The sequence below is a fragment of the Microcebus murinus genome, chromosome 4 (genome assembly GCF_040939455.1).
Source record: "Microcebus murinus isolate Inina chromosome 4, M.murinus_Inina_mat1.0, whole genome shotgun sequence".
NCBI lineage: Eukaryota > Metazoa > Chordata > Mammalia > Primates > Cheirogaleidae > Microcebus > Microcebus murinus.
The window spans coordinates 97,594,870-97,610,137 of record NC_134107.1 but is presented as its reverse complement, the minus strand read 5'-3'; the positions used below and the strand labels follow the sequence as shown (position 1 = coordinate 97,610,137).

The 15,268-nt window shown below is 41.8% G+C and overlaps 1 long non-coding RNA gene and 2 other non-coding genes across 3 annotated transcripts; 1 reads left to right on the top strand and 2 right to left on the bottom strand.

Moving 5' to 3' along the window:
* Positions 1 to 55: 55 nt before the first annotated feature.
* On the top strand, positions 56 to 162 carry LOC142870725 (U6 spliceosomal RNA). The gene has a single exon (XR_012919070.1). It is a non-coding gene; the product is annotated as a U6 spliceosomal RNA (small nuclear RNA).
* A 6,298-nt stretch (positions 163 to 6,460) lies between these two features.
* Positions 6,461 to 15,192, bottom strand: LOC142870639 (uncharacterized). The gene is made up of 3 exons (XR_012919000.1): positions 14,812 to 15,192; positions 14,465 to 14,584; positions 6,461 to 6,532 (listed from the first exon to the last, which is right to left on the bottom strand). It is a non-coding gene; the product is annotated as an uncharacterized LOC142870639 (long non-coding RNA).
* Positions 11,925 to 12,038, bottom strand: LOC142870714 (U5 spliceosomal RNA). The gene has a single exon (XR_012919060.1). It is a non-coding gene; the product is annotated as a U5 spliceosomal RNA (small nuclear RNA).
* Positions 15,193 to 15,268: the final 76 nt, after the last annotated feature.

Sequence of the window (15,268 nt, the reverse complement as noted above, 5' to 3'; positions counted from 1 at the left end):
TGTATTCGGCTTCCCCCAGAGTGATACATATTTGTTACAATCAATCTATACTTCTGTGCTGGCTTCGGCAGCACATATACTAAAGTTGGGATGATACAGAGAAGATTAGCATGGCCCCTGCTCAAGGATGACACGAAAATTTGTGAAGCATTCCATATTTTTTTTTTTTTTTTTTTTTGAGACAGAGTCTCGCTTTGTTGCCCAGGCTAGAGTGAGTGCTGTGGCGTCAGCCTAGCTCACAGCAACCTCAAACTCCTGGGCTCGAGCGATCCTTCTGCCTCAGCCTCCCGAGTAGCTGGGACTACAGGCATGCGCCACCATGCCCGGCTAATTTTTTTTTATATATATATCAGTTGGCCAATTAATTTCTTTCTATTTATAGTAGAGACGGGGTCTCGCTCTTGCTCAGGCTGGTTTTGAACTCCTGACCTTGAGCAATCCGCCCGCCTCGGCCTCCCAAGAGCTAGGATTACAGGCGTGAGCCACCGCGCCCGGCCCATATTTTTTTTTTAAATTTAAAAGAATAAAAAAAATCTATACTTCATTATTATCCAGATCGGGGTGGGGAACCTGTGGCTTTGGGGCCACATGTGGCCTTCTGGATCCTTGAGTGCAGCCTTTTGACTGAATCCAAATTTTACACAACAAAACCTTTTAATAAAGTGACTTGTTCTGTGAAGTTTGGATTTGGTCGAGGGGCCGCATTTGGGATCTAAAGGGTCCCATGTGGCCCTGAGGCCGCAAGTTGCCCACCCATAATAAAGGTACCACTCTGGTGCGGAGTGTTGATCATGGGAAACGCTGTAGGTGTATGGAGGCAGGGGGAAAATGGGAACTCTGTACTTTCCACCCAATTTGCTGTGAACCTCAAACTGCTCTTTTAAAAAGTATTTTAATCAAACACCATACGAAAACTCATGGGATTCAGTGAAAGCAGTACTCAGAGGGAAAATTATAGCAGTAAATGCCTACATTTAAAAAGAAAGAATAATATACACTTTAAGGAACTAGAAAAAAGTGCAAACTAAACCCAAATATAGCAGAAGGAAGGAAATTAAGATTAGAGTGGAGATAAAGAAAAGGGAAAAAAATCAGTTCCTTGGAAAGATCAATAAAATTGACAAATCTTTTGCTAGATTGATTAAAAAAAGAAGATGCAAATTACTAAAATTAGAAATGAAAGGGGACATCACCATCAATTTTACAAAAACAAAAAGAATTATAAGGGAATACTATGAATAACTGTATGCCAACAAATTGGATAATCTAGATGACATAGACAAATTCCTAGAAACACAGAAACTACCAAAACTGCTCAAGGAAAAATAGGAAATCTGAATAGACCTATAAGGAACAAAGAGATTGAAGCAGTAATTAAAACGCCCCAACAAAAGAAACCCAGGACCACAGGGCTTTGCTGATGAATTCTACCAAATATTTGAAGAATTAACACTGATCCTTCTCAAACTCTTTGCCAAAATTGAACTGGAGTAAAATGCTTCCTAACTCATTCTATAAGGCAAGCATTACCCTGATACCAAAGCCAGACAAAAATAAGAAAATGATAGACCAATATTCCTTGTGAATAAAAAAGCAAAAATCCTCAGCAAAATACTAGCAAACCAAATTCAATATCCTATTAGAGGATATCGTGACCAAATGAGACTTATCCCTGGAATGCAAGGGTGGTTTAATATATGAAAATCAATGTAACATACCACATTAATAGGATCGAGGAAAAAAGCACACAATCATGTCAAGTAATGCAGAAAAAGCATTTGACAAAACCTAACATCCTTCATGATAAAAAAAAAAAAAAACCAAAAAACACTCAATAAACTAGGAACAGAAGGAAACGTCTTCAACATGGTAAAAAGTTGTATATGAAAAAGCCACAGCTAACATCTACTCAATAGTGAAAGACTGAAAGCTTTTCTCTAAGATCAGAAATAAGACAGGAATGTCTGGTTTTGCTACTTCTATTCAACATAGTACTGGAAGTTCTAGCCATAGCCATTGGGCAAGAAAAAGAAAGAAAGGCATTCAAAATGGGAAAGAATAAGTAAAACTATCTCTGTTCACTGATGACTGGATCTTATATGTAAAAACACTAAAGAATCCACAAAAGAACCTTTAGAACTAATAAACAAATTCAGCAAAGTTGCAGGATACAAAATTAACACACAAAAATTTGTTGTCTTTCTTTACAGTAGCAATTAACAAACCAAATAGGAAATTAAGAGAATTCTATTTACAATAGCATCAAAAAGAATAAAATACTTAGAAAAAAATTAACCATGGAGGCACAAGACTTGTGCACTGAGAACTACAAAATGTTGCTGAAAAAAATTAAAGAAGACCTAAATAAATGGAAAGACATCCCATGTTCATGGAATGGATGACGTAATATTGCTAAAATGACATTATTGGCCATGTGTAGTAGCTCATGTCTGTATTCCTAGTACTTTGGGAGGCATCTTTACGAAAAATAAAAAATAATAATTAGCCAGGCACAGGTGGCGTGCACCTGTAGCCTCAGCTACTCAGGAGGCTAAGGCAGGAGGATGGCTTGAGCCCAGGAGTTTAATGAAGCAGTGAGATATGCTTGTTCTACTGCATTCCAGTCTGAGTGACAAAATGAGACCTTGTCTCAAAAATAAATAAATAAATAAAATGATTTACTCCCCAAATTGATTTAGAGATTCACTGTAGTACCAATCAAAATTCCAGCAGGCTTCTTTGCACAAATTGATAATCTGATCCTGAAATTCATATTGAAATTCAAGATACCCCAAATAGACAAAACGCTCTTAAAAAAGAACAAAGTTGGCCGGGCGCGGTGGCTCACGCCTGTAATCCTAGCACTCTGGGAGGCCGAGGTGGGCGGATTGCTCAAGGTCAGGAGTTCGAAACCAGCCTGAGCAAGAGCGAGACCCCGTCTCTACTATAAATAGAAAGAAATTAATTGGCCAAATAATATATATAGAAAAAATTAGCCGGGCATGGTGGCGCATGCCTGTAGTCCCAGCCACTTGGGAGGCTGAGGCAGAAGGATTGCTTGAGCCCAGGAGTTTGAGGTTGCTGTGAGCTAGGCTGACGCCACGGCACTCACTCTAGCCTAGGCAACAAAGTGAGACTCTGTCTCAAAAAAAAAAAAAAAAAAAAAAGAACAAAGTTGGAGGACTCACACTTCCCCATTTCAAAACTTACTATAGGCCGGGCGGGGTGGCTCATGCCTGTACTCCTAGCACTCTCTCTGGGAGGCCAAGGTGGGCGGATCATTTGAGTTCAGGAATTCGAGACCAGCCTGAGCAAGAGTGAGACCCCATCTCTACTATAAATAAAAAGAAATTAGCCAAACAACTAAAAACATATAGAAAAAATTATTCGGGCATGGTGGCACATGCCTGTAGTCCCAGCTACTTGGGAGGCTGAGGCAGGAGGATTGTTTGAGCCCAGGAGATGGAGGTTGCTGTGAGCCAGGCTGATGCCACGGCACTCTAGCCTGGGCAACAGAGTGAGACTCTGTCTCAAAAAAAAAACCAAAAAAAACTTACTATAAACTTACTCTATTACTGTAGAGTAATCAAAGCAGTATGGTATTGACACACAGATATCCATATAAACCAATGGAAAGAAATTGAGAGCCGAGAAATAAAGCTTCACATATATGGTCAATTGATATTTGATAAGGGTGCAAGATCATTCAATAGGGAAAGAACATTCTCTTCAGTAAACAGTAGTGGGAAAACAGGATATCCACATGCAAAAGAATGAAACTGGGCCCTTACCTTACATCATATACAAAAATTAACTCAAAACTAATCAAAGACCTACATTTAAGAGCTACAACCATAAAACTCTTAAAAGAAAACACAGGGGAATTTGGATTTGGAAATGGTTTCATAAATATGACACCCAAAGTATGTAATGAAAAAAATAGATAAATAGACTTCATTAAATGATCAAGCTTTTGTGCCTCAAAGGACACTACCAAAAGAGTGAAAAGGCAACTGACAGAATTGGAGAAAATATATGTAAATCATATAACTTATAAGTGTTTAATATCCATCATATATAAAACACACATACAGCTCAACAACAAAAAGACAACCCAATTAAAAAATGGGCAAAGGACTTGAATAAACATTTCTCCAAAGATATACAAATTACCAATAAGCACATGAAAACATGCTCAACTTCACTAGAAATTAGAGAAATGCAAATCAAAACCACAATGAGGCCTGGTGTGGTGGCTCACGCCTGTAATCCTAGCACTCTGGGAGGTGGAGCCTGGAGGATCGCTCAAGGTCAGGAGTTCAAGACCAGCCTGAGCAAGAGTGAGACCCCGTCTCTACTAAAAGTAGAAAGAAATTAGCTGGATAACTAAAAATATATGTAGAAAAAAAATCAGTTGGGCATGGTGGTGCACGCCTGTAGTCCCAGCTGCTTGGGAGGCTGAGGCAGAAGGATTGTTTGAGCCCAGGAGTTTGAGGTTTCTGTGAGCTGGGCTGAGGCCATGGCACTCTAGCCCAGGCAACAGAACAAGACTCTGTCTCAAAAAAAAAAAAACACCCAAAATGAGATACTAATCACACCTACTAGGATGGCTATAATTAAAATAAATAAGTAAAAGGAAAACAAAAGGCTGGGTGCAGCAGTTCATGCTTATACTCCCAGCACTTTGGAAGGATCTTTTGAGGCCAGGAGTTCGAGACCAGCCTGAGAAAGAGTGAGACTCCATGTCTACAAAAAATAGAAAAATTAGCTGGGCTTGTGCCTGTAGTCCCAGCTACTTGGGAGGCTGAGGCAGGAGGATGGCTTTAGCCAAGGAGTTTAAGGTTACAGTGATCTATGATGACACCACTGCACCCTAGCCTGGGCAACAGAGAAAGACCTTGTCTCAGAAAAAAAAAAAAAAAAAAAGGCTGGGTGCAATGACTCACACCTGTAATCCTGGCACTCTGGGAGGCGGAGTCATGAGGATCACTTGAGGTGAAGAGGTAGAGACCAGCCTGAGCAACAGCGAGACCCCATCTACACTAAAAATAGAAAAATTAGCCATGGTGGCACATGCCTGTAGTCCCAGGAAGGAGGATTGCTTGAGCCCAGAAGTTTGAGGTTGCTTTGAGCGAGGCAAAGTATCATTAATAACAGTAAGGTTAGAAATTACGTATATCAAGTACAAGTTCGTTGGGAGGCATAGATAAGTACTTGATTTACAGAGAAGGTGAGTTAGGTTTCTGGATTTAAACAAATATCTATGGATAAATTGAAATAAGGCCTTGTAAGGTGGGTCTTATAATGTTCTATGTCTTCATAAGTAGAAGCTAAAGTCATTCTAGCCATCGGAGGTAAGCACGAGGTATATTCAGGAATAGTAGAGAAGTTATATGTTCAGTTGAAAGAAGGAATAGGAGGGTTTCATCTTATCTCATAGACCTGAGGGGTTTTATAGTTTTGACATCCCTGGTAGTTATTACTAGGTTGGAACCAAAAGTTATGTCCCTTGAAAGGGTAAGATTGCCAGTGTGGGGGACAAACACTAGCCCCCAAGTAGCATGTTTGGGTCCAATTGGTAGTGACATTGTGGGGTTTAGGAAAGTATATGCTATGAAAAGAGATTCAGATGGGTATTACAACCCAAACATGGTTAGTAGTCAGCTGGAAAGTGTGATTGTCAGCCAGGGAGCCCTCAGAAAACTGTCATGACAAAAGGGCCTGGGCAAGATAGAACAGGAATAGTGAGCAACAGGCCCATTTTGTGGCCAAATATTAGTGCATATCCAACAATTTGTGTAGGATCGAGAAGCGTCCACAGTTTTAAGAAGTTGGAGGGCCTCTTGGATTGTAGATAAATAGGGATGTTGTATAAGGTCCATGGTGGGGGTGTAAGGAAAGTAAGATTATTATTATTAAGATTCCCAATATGGGCAGAGATAGGATGGGGTTGGTACATAAGCTGGGCTGTGGCGACATTCATAGAGCCATAGGAAAAGTATAAAGAGAATGCCGGGCATGGTGGCTCATGCCTGTAATCCTAGCACTCTGGAGGCTGAGGTAGGAGGATTGTTTGAGATCAAGAGTTTGAGACCAGCCTCAGCAAGAACAAGACCTGTTCTCTACCAAAAAAAAAAAAAAAAAGAAAGAAAGAAAGAAATTAATTAATTAGCAGGGCAAATAAAATAGAAAAAAAATAGCCAGGCATGGTGGCACATGCCTGTATTCCCAGCTACTTTGGAGGCTGAGGCAGGAGGATTGCTTGAACCCAGGAGTTTGAGGTTGCTGTGAGCTAGGCTGATGCCACGGCACTCTAGCCTAGGCAACAAAGTGAGACTCCGTCTCAAAAAAAAAAAAAAAAAAAAAGGATAAAAAGGATGGTAAGAAGCCATTATTTACTATAGCATATTGTTAAAGTTCTGAGGCTTTTGTTGGGTGAATTGGAGTCTGGTACCTGTGATGGGCTGGCAGATGTATGTCAGTGGACTCCCAGGAAGTCAGTGGTTGGTGGAAGAAGCCTTCTCTGGAGGATCTGTAGGTTTAAGAGAGGTGAATATAGGATGGAATTCCCATAAGTCTAGCTGCAGTGAGACTAGTGACAATTACTTGTAAAGGGCCCTTTCACAAGGGCCGAAGGGGGCCTGTTTGTCCTGGGATATCGTTGAGTAAGACCCAGTCTCCAGGCTGTAAATGTTGTGGTCCCTTTAAATTAAAAGGTTGAGGCTTAGGAAGGTATGTATTTGTATATTCCCTAAGGAGTTCTGGAGTCAGCTCAAGTGCTGGCAAGTAAGTATCAAGACCAGGTGGGGAAGTTGAAATGAAAGATGATAGGACTGATTGTCCATACATAAATTCAAAGGGACTTAGAAACAAAGGCATTCTAGGGGAAATGTGGAGTTTGAAAATTAACTCCATCCCTTGAAATAGGCCCTTATAATCTCACATGCTTGTCTCTTTCACTGTAGTCCCCAGGGTCTAGAGAGAGGATGCTTGCAATTTTAGCAGCAGGGCATTGGCAGTGAATAACACGTTTGGCTCTGTGGGATTTAACAGTTTTAAATCTTGGGGATATCAGGCAAACTTGTTATTTACTCAATACTTGTCATGACTCTGGGAAATAAAGCAAGAAAATCAGTGATGTTTCAAACAAAATGTCATAAAAAATATTTTCGTTCTTTTCATGACATCCTTTTTAAGAAGCAAATTTTGGAATGCAGCTGATCACAAACTGTTGTTTAAGAAGGATCAAAGCAAAATAATAGTTGTGGATGATAAAAATCTTACAAGAGTCATGATTAAAGACACAAGGGAGATTCCGTTATTGCTGTGGCACACAAGTTAGCATATATAAGTATTATTGATAATATAATATCAAGGCATATTATCATAGAATTTTAGGAATCTCATACAGTTTTGGAACAGATATTTACAATATATTTATACAAATATAAGCCAAAGAAAATTAAATATGATCTTATATATTTGACACTGTATTCCTGTACAGTTTAACATACCAGTAAGCCCAATAAGTTTTTCTTGGACTTTTAGTGGCTCTATTATTAAAAATTAGTTGGAGGTTAAAAGGACTGAATTTAGAATTTTGTTTTTGGAAAGCCTGTCAAACATTACAGGTCTAAAACATTTGTTTTAATAGATTCATGAGGCCGGGTGCAGTGGCTCACGCCTATAATCCTAGCACTCTGGGAGGCCGAGGCGGGCGGATTGCTTTACGAAACCAGCCTGAGCAAGAGTGAGACCCTGTCTCTACTATAAATAGGAATAAATTATTTGGCCAACTAATATATAGAGAAAAAATGCCAGGCATGGTGGCACATGCCTGTAGTCCCAGCTACTACAGAGGCTGAAGCAGTAGGATTGTTTGAGCCCAGGAGTTTGAGGTTGCTGTGAGCTAGGTTGATGCCAGCACTCACTTTAACCTGGGCAACAAAGTGAGACTCTGTCTCAAAAAAAAAAAAAAAAATTGATTCATGGGTCACTCTAAAACAATGGCCTTGACTTAACCAAGAAGAGGAGCTGCAAAGTACACAGGAGGTGTTGTATTTTACCTTCTAATCCAATGATGGAGATAGGAGAGATATTCAGGGGAATATCTGGGAGATAGGGGAGATAGGAGATAATCAGGACACAGAGGTCCTGAATATTCAGGAAAAGCAGAGCGAGTGGCTCCAGTGTTGATTAAAATTAATTTGCTTACCTGCAACAGAGAAAGTTACCCCAGGCTAGGCCATACTGATGTTGCAAAGTGGATCTGGGGTCTGACAGTCAGGCTGAAGCAGTCCTTGAAGATCTGTGAGTATGGAGGGAGCCGGCCCTGGGGAGATCACAGGGTGTGGAAGGCGAGTGCAATCTCCTTTTTCAAGGAGAGGGCAGTCTCACTTCGAGTGGCCCTCCTTTTTGCAGTGAGGGTATAGTCCTGGCAGAGCCGCTTCCTGGGACATTCCTTACTCAAGTGACCCTGTTGTTGGTAGTTAAAACAGGGTATGGTTCCTAGAGCAGGTTGTGGCCCTGGTGACTTCTTGCCTGAGCCTCTAGGGCAGGGGTCCTCAAACTTTTTAAACAGGAGGCCAGTTCACTGTCCCTCAGATCGTTGGAGGCCTGGACTATAGTTTAAAAAAAAAAAACTATGAGCAAATTCCTATGCACACTGCACATATCTTATTTTGAAGTAAAAAAACAAACGGGCAAAACACCTGCATGTGGCCCTCAGGCCGTAGTTTGAGGACACCTACTCTAGGGTATCTTTGTCTCTGAAAAATTTCTCCCATAGTGGTAGCACCATTTGGAAAGTGTCCTTCTGCTCTAAGACCCATTGCAAGTCTCTTTTCCTTTTCTCCCCCCTCTTCTCTTCATCTTGGTTACCAAAGACCTTGAAGGCCAGGTCTAAAAGCACCACCTATGGAGTCTAAGGCCCCTTTTCAAGTTTTTGGAGTTTATGCCTAACACTGGGGGCAGACTGGGAGATGAAGTGCATTGCTAGGATAGTTTTTCCCTCCCTGATGTCAGGATCTAAATTAGTATAGAGGCAAAAGGCTTCAGACAGTCCTGAAAGGAAAAGAGCTGGACTTTGTCTTAGCTCTGAGTAATTTCCAATGTGTTCTGTCACCAAAGCCCCCCAGAGAGGGAGTTGGTGTACAGGTGGGGAGGGAGTTTGGAATGGTCAGCCAAGGTGAGTGCGGCTGGGTGAGAATGGTAGAGACAGAGAAGAAGAAGTAGTGGGGGGGGCAAAGAGAAATGTTATGTGGAGAGTGAAGACAGTGAGAGAGATGCAGGAGTAAGAAGTAACATGTGGCAGGCAGAGTGAAGATCAGGATGTCTAGCAAGTTTAAAGAAAGCCTGAAAGTAGAATTTTATTGCTGAATCAGCAGCAATAGAATTTCAGTGGTAGAATAGCATCATGATTAAGAGATCAATTCTTGGGCAAAGTTTCATTTCATGCAATGTTGCCCATGATGGCAACTAGGAAAAAGAAAACGATATTACAGGGATAGTCATATGTCGAAAATAGAAGCAGTCTGAGGGGGTGTCCCCAACTCAGATGGCCTTTGGAATTCTTACCAGACATCAGGCATCTCTGAAATCTGACTCGGACTGTGACCTAGAGATCTTCCCCCAAATCCAGGAGTCCCTGACTCTGAGTGAAGATTGATAGGGGCAGGAGGCATAAAGCCCTCCAAGCACGTGCCTCCTGGGATAGCGCGGTTAGGAAGCATCCTTCCCTGGCACCCTCCCAGTGCCGGGTTTCCCATCCTAGACCAAACCAAAAAGTTACCATTCTCAACCTTGAGTATGTGACCCCTTTCAGAGCCCAAGGTACTCACCAAATTCTGAATGAGAACACTGAGAATGAAGTTCTGGGAGCTGTGTAGCAGAGGGGGGTGCAGTCTAGAGACAGAAGCAGAAAAGTGAGCTCCTTGTATGGAGGCAGAGAAGTTACTCAGTTTCCCCAAAACAGAGATAGAAAATTGAAGTCCCCGTGACTTTGCTTCCCTGTACAGGCCACCATATGTAAGGATGGAAAGCTCACTAGGTGCTCATGCCATGGTGGAGAAAGATTTCTCATACAGAGATTAGGATATATAAAAGTAAAGAGTTTATTTATTTTCCTGAGAAAGAAAGAAAGAGGGGGAGAGAGAGAGAGAGAGAGAGAGAGAGAGAGAGAGAGAAAAGGAGGGAGTGGCCATGGCACACAGAGGAAGGAAGGAAGTACTGGGCCATGAGGCCAAGAAGCTTGCTGTTTCTAAAGGATAAAAATGTTTTTTTGTTTTTTATTTTATTTCGGCATATTATGGGGGTACAGATTTTAAGTTTTCAATAAATGCCCATTTCCCCCTCCCCCCACAAGTCTGAGTCTCCAGCATGACCATCCCCCAGATGGTGCACATCTCACTCATTATGTATGTATATACCCACCCCCTCCCCCTCCCACCTGCCCAATACCCTATTACTGTAGTACCTATGTGTAAAAATGTTTTTTTATTGGTGCTTCTGCACACTGATAACAGAAGTGGCTGCAAAGCTATTGCTTTGTTATTTTTTTTCTCTGTGAGGCCAACTTTATCAGTCCTTGGAATCTGGTTTTAGCAGGAACTGAGGCAGAGAGTTGGAGTAGGTAGCTTATACCCCTGTTGTCCACTTAGGGCTCTTCAAGACTGAAAAAATGAAACTGTTAGATGATGAGTTAGGCCACAGGGGGTTTCTTGTTGTTGTTATTTCAGGTTTTGTTTTTGAGACAGAGTTTTGCTCTGTCACCCTGGCTAGAGTGCTGTGGCATCATCATAGCTCATTGCAACCTCTGACTCCTGGGCTCAGGCGATCTTCCTACCTCAGCCTGACAAGTAGCTGGGACTGCAGGTGCACGCCAGAGGCCCAGCTGATTTTTTTCTCTTTTTAGTAGAGACGGGGTCTCGCTCTTACTCAGGCTGGTCTCAAACTCCTGACCTTAAGCAATCCACCTTCCTCAGCCTCCTAGAGTGCTAGCATTACAGGTATGAGCCACCACATGTGGCTACAGGTTTTTTAAATAAACAACAGGCTGGGCGTGGTGGCTCATGCCTGTAATCCTAGCACTCTGGAAGGCCAAAGCAGGAGGATCACTCAAGGTCAGGAGTTCAAAACCAGCCTGAGCAAGAGTGAGACCCCATTTCTACTAAAAACAGAAATTAATTGGCCAACTAAAAATATATAGAAAAAAATTAGCCGAGCATGGTGGCACGTGCCTGTAGTCCCAGCTACTCAGGAGGCTGAGGCAGAAGGATTGCTTGAGCACAGGAGTTTGAGATTGCAATGAGCTATGATTAATAAAAATAAACAACAAAGGGGTTAGTTGTTAGTTTTCCCTTCAAAGGGGCAATTATATGTTGTGAGTTTATTTTCCTTACTTTCCATTTGATAGTTTATTTTCCTGTTATATAGGTTATTAGTAAAGCCACCTTTCTTCCTTCCTTCCTTCCTTCCTTCCTTCCTTCCTTCCTTCCTTCCTTCCTTCCTTCCTTCCTTCTTTCTTTCTTTCTTTCTTTCTTTCTTTCTTTTTTTTTCTTTTTTTTGAGACAGAGTCTTGCTTTGTTGCCCAGGCTACACTGAGTGCTGTGGCATCAGCCTAGCTCACAGCAACCTCAAACTCCTGGGCTCCAGCAATCCTTCTGCCTCAGGTTCCCAAGTGGCTGGGACTACAGGCATGCACCACCATGCCCAGCTAATTTGTTCTCTATATATTAGTTGGCCAATTAATTTCTATTTATAATAGAGACGGGGTCTTGCTCTTGCTCAGGCTGGTTTTGAACTCCTGACCTCAAGCAATCTGCCCACCTCGGCCTTCCAGAGTGCTAGGATTACAGGTGTGAGCCACCACACCCGGCCTGTGTTATTATTATTTTTTATTATTTACTTATTTAACAGATAAATGTAGACTTCCCAAAGAAGGCCTCAAAAAATTGGTTTAAGGCTCAGAGTTGTTCTTCTTCACAGAATCTTTAGTAAAAGGCAAAATATTTATACGATCTGAAGAGAAACCAGAGTATGATTTTTTTTTTTTTTTTGAGACAGAGTCTCACTCTGTTGCCCAGGCTAGAGTGAGTGCCATGGCGTCAGCCTAGCTCACAGCAACCTCAAACTCCTGGACTCAAGCGATCCTCCTGCCTCAGCCTCCTGAGTATCTGGGACTATAGGCATGTGCCACCATGCCCGGCTAATTTTTTTTCTATATGTTTTTAGTTGTCCAGTTAATTTCTTTCTATTTTGAGTAGAGATGGGGTCTCGCTCTTGCTCAGGCTGGTTTCGAACTCCTGTCCTTGAGCGATCCGCCCGCCTCTGCCTCCCAGAGTGCTAGGATTACAGGTGTGAGCCACCGAACCTGGCCTAGATCACAAATATTTAACCACTATGTTCCAATTGCCTACAATATTCAGTACAGTAACATGCTGTACAGGTTTGAGGCCCGGGAGCAATACCACATAGCCTAGGTGTGTAGTGGGCTGGACCATCTAGGTTTGTGTAAGTGCACTCCACAATGTCGCACAAAGAGAAATTACATAACGACCCATTTCTCAGAATGTATCCCCATCATTAAGCTATGCATGATTATATATTGAATACAAAAAATCCATGAATCCTCACTGATACTAATCTTTTTTAAAGGGGAATGGTGAGGGGAACAAGCTCTCTACAGAAGAATGCCAGCTAGTAAATACAGAAGGAATGATAGAATGAGAAAAGTCCCTGTTTTGTGATCATATTAATAAATGATTCAGGCAAGAATCATCAGTGAATGCTAAAACCTTTGAGTGAAAGATTGTTGACACAGGATATTTACAAAATATCAAAGTATCATGCTGTAAGTTACTAATTACAAAGAGGAAAAAGTACCTTTACATTATAGAAGTAAGGTGGACACCATTTTAAGCAAACTTACCACATGCCTCCTCAGATACACTCAGCAGGACGTAGCATCATTTACATAATATTTCTACCAAAATTGTTCAACCTGATCCTTATCATTGCAAGGACAATCAGACAAATCCATATTGAGGGATATTCTACAAAACAACTGATCTGAATCTTGAAAAATATTAAAGTCACAAAAACGATTTTAAAACCAGATTATAAGAAAATAAAGAGTTATGATAACTACATGAAATGATAATCCTTGATTGGATTCTGGATTTTTTTTTTTTTTTTTTTTTGAGACAGAGTCTCGCTTTGTTGTCCAGGCTAGAGTGAGTGCCGTGGCGTCCTAGCTCACAGCAACCTCAAACTCCTGGGCTCGAGTGATCCTTCTGCCTCAGCCTCCCGGGTAGCTGGGACTACAGGCATGCGCCACCATGCCCGGCTAATTTTTTATATATATATCAGTTGGCCAATTAATTTCTTTCTATTTATAGTAGAGACGGTCTCGCTCTTGCTCAGGCTGGTTTTGAACTCCTGACCTTGAGCAATCCGCCCGCCTCGGCCTCCCAAGAGCTAGGATTACAGGCGTGAGCCACAGCGCCCGGCCGGATTCTGGATTTTTAAAAAGCTCTAAATTACATCTTTGGAAAAATTGGAGACATTTAAATATGGACTATATGTTAGCAAATACATTTCTCTGATTGTATTGTGATTATATAGGAGAACATTCTTCTTAGGGCAATACAGGCAGAAATATATAGGAGTGAGGTTTTATGATGTCTGCAACTAACTTTCAGATGGTTCAATCACAAAAACAAATACAAATGTATATTTATACAGATAAATTAGGCAAGCATGACAAAATGCTAACATTTGTTGAGAGGTGAAGAGTATTTTTACAACTTTTCTGTAGGTTTGAACATTTCCAAAATAAAATGATACCACTGTTAATCTGTGTGGTGGTTACAGAAGCATTAAAAGTAACAATTTGACGTTAGAAAAGTCATTGAGCTGTACATTTAAGATTCATGCACTTTTTGTACTTTATTGTGTATATGTTAAACTTTACAAATAAAAAGAGGGGGCAGGACTTAATGGCTCCCTACTCCCATATCAGCAGGGACTCTTTGTCCCGGTTTGCTTTTTTTTTTTTTTTTTATTGGAGACAGAGTCTCACTTTGTTGCTCAGGCTAGAGTGAGTGCCGTGGCATCCTAGCTCACAGCAACCTCAATCTCCTGGACTCAAGCGATCTTACTGCCTCTCCTGGACTCAAGCGATCCTACTGCCTCAGCCTCCCGAGTAGCAGGGACTACAGGCATGCACCACCATGCCCGGCTAATTTTTTTTTTGTAATTAATTTCTTTCTATTTTTAGTAGAGACGGGGTCTCGCTCAGGCTGGTTTCGAACTCCCAACCTCGAGCAATCCGCCCGCCTCGGCTTCCCAGAGTGCTAGGATTACGGCGTGAGCCACCACACCCGGCCCCGGTTTGCTTTTTTAAATAATTTTTTTAAAAATTATATATTACTTAATTTTTCTTCTTTTTTTATTCCTTATTTACCTCAAGGACACTGGAATGCATCCCGGTTTGCTTTTGGAGAAACTCAGTTACCTGGTCCTCTGACCCACCTCGCTGAAAGCACAGTGCCCGGTACACACGAGACTCCTGCGCAGTAGATACCTGTTGAATTAATTAAGCTTCAGCCACACTGTCGTCCCATTTCATCTCATCTTCACTTGCTCCCTTCCTTGACCACCTTCCCTAGTGCAAAACATCTTTGCTTCCCATTTTGGAACATTTACAATTCCCTCAGCTATTCTCCCCTGGGATCAGTGAAAGTCGTTGTCGTTGAGAACTCTTATCTAAATTTTCTGAGCTCTTATCTAAACCATCTGTCCGAGTCCTACCAGAGGACTACGATGTTGGTAAGAAACTGGAGCTCATGGAGATTAGCCAAGGTCACGCTGTTAGAACGTAGCGGGTCCAGGATTAGAATCTGAGGTTTACTCCGGACCCGTCCTTTAAACACTCTGGCTATATTGGTTTATCTCTGTCCCCCATAGTCTGACCACAGTTAAATTTTCAGTTGTGCTTACTGAGGACTGCATCAATTTCTCACAGAAAATTCTGTGTTCTTCTACAAGACCTTTCCCAGACTGTGAGCGACTCGGGAACAATTATGACGTCAGGATTCCGTGTGTGTTTGGTAGCGGAGGCACTCACTAAAAATCGGTTTGTTGAATGCACCCAGTAAGGAGGCAACATGCCACGTCCAGCCCCTAAGCGGCGCTGTCCGCGTCCAAGGACCCGCGACCCGCAAGATTGAAGACTACATCCCCGGGGGGCGGGACTCTGCTCGCGGGC